Source organism: Triticum aestivum, chromosome 5D (assembly GCF_018294505.1).
Source record: "Triticum aestivum cultivar Chinese Spring chromosome 5D, IWGSC CS RefSeq v2.1, whole genome shotgun sequence".
Lineage (NCBI taxonomy): Eukaryota > Viridiplantae > Streptophyta > Magnoliopsida > Poales > Poaceae > Triticum > Triticum aestivum.
This window is the reverse complement of record NC_057808.1, coordinates 461175045-461180382: the sequence shown is the minus strand read 5'-3', so window position 1 is coordinate 461180382 and position 5338 is coordinate 461175045.

Below are 5338 nucleotides of genomic sequence, written 5' to 3'. Positions count from 1 at the left end.
AGGGTTTCACCTCTGGTCCTTGGCTTCCATGGCGGCGGAGGGGTGAGAGCCCCTCCGAGATTGGATCTCTCTCTCTCTCTCTCTCTCTCTCTCTCTCTCTATGTGTGTGTTTCCTTCTGTTTCTGCACTCCCTGATTCTGCCCTTTCACCGTTTCTTAAATTCCCGGAGATTCGTAACTCCGATTGGGTTGAAATTTGGACACGATTTTTATCCGGATATTGGCTTTCTTGCGGCGAAAGAAGGGCATCAACCGCCTTACGGGGTGGCCACGAGGGTCAGGGGTGCGCCCACCCCCCTGGGGCACGCCCCCTGCCTCGTGGCCCCCTCGGGCATCGTCTCGCGTTGATTCTTGTTCCCAAAAATCACATATATTCCAAAAAAAATCTCCATCAGTTTTTATCCCGTTTGGACTCCGTTTGATATGGATTTTCTGCGAAACAAAAAACATGCAACAAACAGGAACTGGCACTGGGCACTGGATCAATATGTTAGTCCCGAAAATAGTATAAAAAGTTGCTAAAATTATATGAAAGTTGTATAATATTGGAATGGAACAATAAAAAATTATAGATACGATGAAGACGTATCACGCGGTATGTTCAATCTCACCCTAAATCAGTTGGCATGGCCTACTTTCCTGAACATAGTCTAAATATTGCTACATTTGGATAAAAGTTGCCACATGCACCATATACGTCAAAGGGGATTTTCCCCCTCTTCTTTCTATATTAGGCAAATTAATGACATATTGTTCTTTCGATTACTCTCATATTTCCATAACATCATGTTTACCCTATTTGTTTAATTATAGACTTTTGTCCTTCAATTTCAACTGCTGTACAGTTCTTTCAATTTGGGCCCATATTTGCATGTTACCATATTTTCTTTCACAATCCTACCATTTTCTACAGGACATCCCTCGCTATGCAACAGATTATGTAGTGCACAATTTTTCCGTTTACATACATCAAGGCTCCACGAATGTCATACTGCATACAAACCATGGATTTACAATCGTTGCTACTGTAAGGCTTGATGAACGTGGTGATTCCTATTTTGGCACTGGCTTTTGGAATGAAATTGCAAAGTTTTATGTACTGAAAGCTGGCACTAAAATTGCACTGCACATAGAAGGGCCTGGTCATGAGATATATGCTAACTTCCCCGACAAAATCATCCGTCCAGACTTTGTTTGAAGTAAGTTTTCTTTTCAACTATCTGCATATGTTGACGTACCCAACAATGTCAAATGAATTGTGTAGTATTTAAGCAACCAATTCTTACTCCCTTTTCTTACTATATTCCTAACTAATAATTTCTAGTTACCAATACACTTTTCTATTGCCCTGTTTTAACTAAATATTCACTGTACTCCCATTTCTATCAGAAAGCGCCGCTGACAAGGAGACTCCGAAGGTGGAGAATGGGGCTGCCAACAAGCGGAGGCGGGGCAAGATAGAACCGCAAGAGACTCCAGCAGGCCTAGACTTAATCAGCAGCCTCCCCGATGATATGTTGAGAGTCATCATCTCCCTCCTCCCAATCAAATATGGGGCGCGGACAACCCTCCTTTCCCGGCGGTGGCGCCCCCTATAGAAATCCAGCCCTCTCGACCTCATCGACACCCACGAGCTTTGCCATGGCTATCGCAAAAGCTTGGATGCATTCTCCAAGATCCTCGGCAGTCACCTTGGCCAAACCAAAGGCCTTAGAATGGGCAAGTTCCGTTCCAACGGCAAGGACCGATCCAAGGTTGATGATTGGTTCCGATCCCCCGCCCAAGATCAGCTCGAGGAGCTCACTTTTGATGATGGGCATATGCGGTCGCTGCAAACATCCGCACTCCGCCTCGCGCCCACGTTGTGCGTCGCCAAGTTCAGGAACTGCCATTTCCCGCCCCTTAATGACGCGCCCGCTCTTATTCTACCATGACTGAAGCACCTCAAGCTCGTCGCCGTCTGCCTCTCAGAGGGTGACATGGAGCGCCTGCTCCATGGTTGTACTGCACTCGAGTACCTTCGTCTTCAGGCGATCATGGGTTGAGTACCTTCCACATCACCTCCATGACTCTCCGGACTATTTATGTGTGTTGCTGGTGCGGCAGGAAGACACCACAAAAGGTGGACCACGGTATGGTCATCCAGGACACACCTGCACTTGAGAGATTACTTGTAGTTGATCAAGAAGGTCCAACAAGAATCAATGTCATTTCTGCGCCGAACTTGACAATGGTGGGCTACTCGTCTGACAAATACTCGGAACTTGTTATTGGATCCACACCCATTCACGTACAATAGCCGCCTTCTACCTCTCCTTCTACAAATTAACATTATTTCTAATTTTGAAGATGTTTGTTCGTCTGTCATTCAGAAAATGATTCCGACAAGCTTGACCCCGAAACTGCGCACAGTGAAGGTCTTGGAACTAGAATCTATCGGGCCCGACCTGGAGCAAGTTGTCAGGTTCCTGAGATGCTTTCCGTGCCTGGAGAAGCTATATATCGAGGTGATGTTCCTTTCCTATTAAATGTTAACCATAAGGGAGTTCAATTTGTGACACCTTTTTCCAAGTTTACAATGACAATGTACTACGACTTTTGAAGGTTCTTTTGGAGGATTTCAGTGCATACATGCCCCCCCCATATTGGTTGCTTGATCCATATGGTTACATTCAATAAGCATTTCTCCTTTGGATTCATCTGTACTAGTTTTCTTAGGGAACTTTTCATCCACTCCAACCTCTTGTGAAGAAGGCTACATTTTTCTAGAATGTAATCAAATGCCCATGTTAATCATGTCAGATCGAAGATGGCATGTTAGTGCATTTTACAAATCCTACAAACCAAATAGCTAGGCCTGTAGTAATGTTCAAAACTGCATGTAGGCACTAATACGTTTTCTTCTTTTGCAAATAAGATTAGGCCCAGTGGTGGATAATGTGATATAGTATAACAATCACGTCGAATGCCTAGATCTGCATCTCTCAAAAATTACTTTGAACTCCTATCGAGGGACCTTACCGGAGATTATATTCGCCAGGTTCTTTGTTCTCAGAGCAAGGGTGTTGAAGGAAATGAGGTTTGCCCTACATTTATTTCGCAAAAATGAATGGTCTATTGATCAGCGCCAGCGCTTGCGGCAGAATAGAGTAGGCTCCAAAAATGTTGAATTTCATTTTGGAACTTCAGATGACAGAGTAATCGGAAGTCATTGGGTCAACCCCATACATGACTTCTCAGTGGCTGACCCCTTTGGAAAAATTGTGAGGTTTCGAAGCCAGACTTAGGAGCGGTGATATTAGTTTGAACCTCTCTGATATCCATGTTCAGCGCATCAGCGCGAGCGTTTGCAGCTGATGAGCTGAATTTCATTTCTAATATCAGTTTGAACCTTGTAATCTTCGAATTTGAGCCATATAACTCTGGAATTTGAACCTTGTAACATTTCGAGCATTTGTGGTACAATTGTTGAAATGGCATCGTATGAGACTCGTATATTGCTAGCACTATTTTGACCTTAATATGCTATGTCTTAGATTTTATTAACCATTCTCGAATCAGTTTACCTTGTCGATCTCACAGCACACGATCTGTATAGCTAACTCGACTTCGATCTTCGACATTATTGCACACAGTTGGTTTCTTCCACCGTGTGCACTATAGAGTGCAGAATTAATTATCGCACTCGAGTGTCCATCATCACCCTTCTGTGTAACTTTGACCTCATCACCCAAGGGTAAACTTATGACCGAAGTCATTCCACACACTTTGTTTTTACAAAGCTTTTTGCCAATAAACGCCCATGATTTGTCCGTCTTCTAGCCGACGCGTGGCCAAACTAGCCGGGCGGGAAGCTTGCGCGGTTAACAGCATGGTAGCGCGGGACAGGCTCACCGACGATACATTTGGCGCCTCTTCGAGCCCACGCCTGGGGTGCGGTGTTGTCAAGCGTGCACTGGATTCTGGAATCCTCCGCTATGAACGACATGACAAGACGTGACGATTACAGGCCGGCCGACACCCATTTATTATAGTGGCCATTTAACCTACCCTTGTGTCTCTTCAACCTTTCGATCGCGCCCCACCATTGCAAGAAGCACACCCACCACGAGAAATTCTTAGAGGGTATCCTGCGCGGCTCCAATGGCGCTCCGAGTGGCTGCCGAGAACGAGCAGTAGTTCACCATGCGTGCCGTGGTGGACACCCACAAAAGGTTCATGGACCTCTCAGTGGTGTACACCAACGACCCGGTCTGGGCGGAGCACTCCATCCACATCATGGAGCTGTTGCTTGCCGAGGAGAAGTACAAGGTGGTCGGGTTCGACCTCGAGTACACCCGCGCTCGTGTCGGGTCTCGTCCCAAGGTCGCCGTCGCCCAGATGTGCGTGCGCCACCACGTCCTTGTCTACCACCACTGCCTGGCCACAAGGCCTTGAGAGCGTTTCGCCAGGTTTGTCAACAACCCCCACTACATGTTCGCTACGGTGGACATCACCAACGATGTAAAGGCGCGCGAGAATTCAGGCATCGCCTGCCAGAATCTTGGCGACATCCAGGGCCAATACAAGATCAGGGGCAGCAAGGAGCATGAGAAGGACTCACTGGTTCACCTCGCCGAGGCCATCATCGACCCCTACTACAACGACATGAAGGATTCGTGCAACAAGGACAAGCATGCCTGGCACTCGGCCTGGATGGAGAAACTCGACAAAGCTCACGTCGTGTACGCGGCCAAGGAGGCGTACACGAGCTACGACATGTACAGGCGGATCGTTGAAATGAGGAAGTCCCTCCTTCCCCAAAACTGCCAGGGATCCAGCCGTAAGCAGAGCAATGGCAAGCGTCGTCGCAACAATAAGTAGATGATTAGATCCTCGTTTCTCCTACTTTAGTATGCATGTAATTGCTTACTTTGGTGTGTGGAAATGTTATGTGTGTAGTCACTTGTGTAATTGTATGCTTAATTTGGTTATGCAATGCTGTCTTTTTAAGTATATATGTTGATGCTCTGTAGAGAGAGCGTAGATGTTGTGCGGACAAAGAAAATCACATCGCACACGGACTAAATAATGGAACCCGTCGGTGATGATTTCATTAATCACTCACAATTGTATACCAGCAATCGTTTGCTCACAACACATACATCTTATTAGAAGCAATCGTCTGCTTTATTATCGGTCTTCGCACACATTTCTGATTACAGACCTGTTTGCCGCGTATCACACACATCTTGTTATATTGAACCATTTCTGTTCTCTTGCCTAATAACAAACAGTTCATCTGAGTGAACTGTATGCTGTACATCGCACACACCTTGATCGGGCTGACCTTTTCTTTT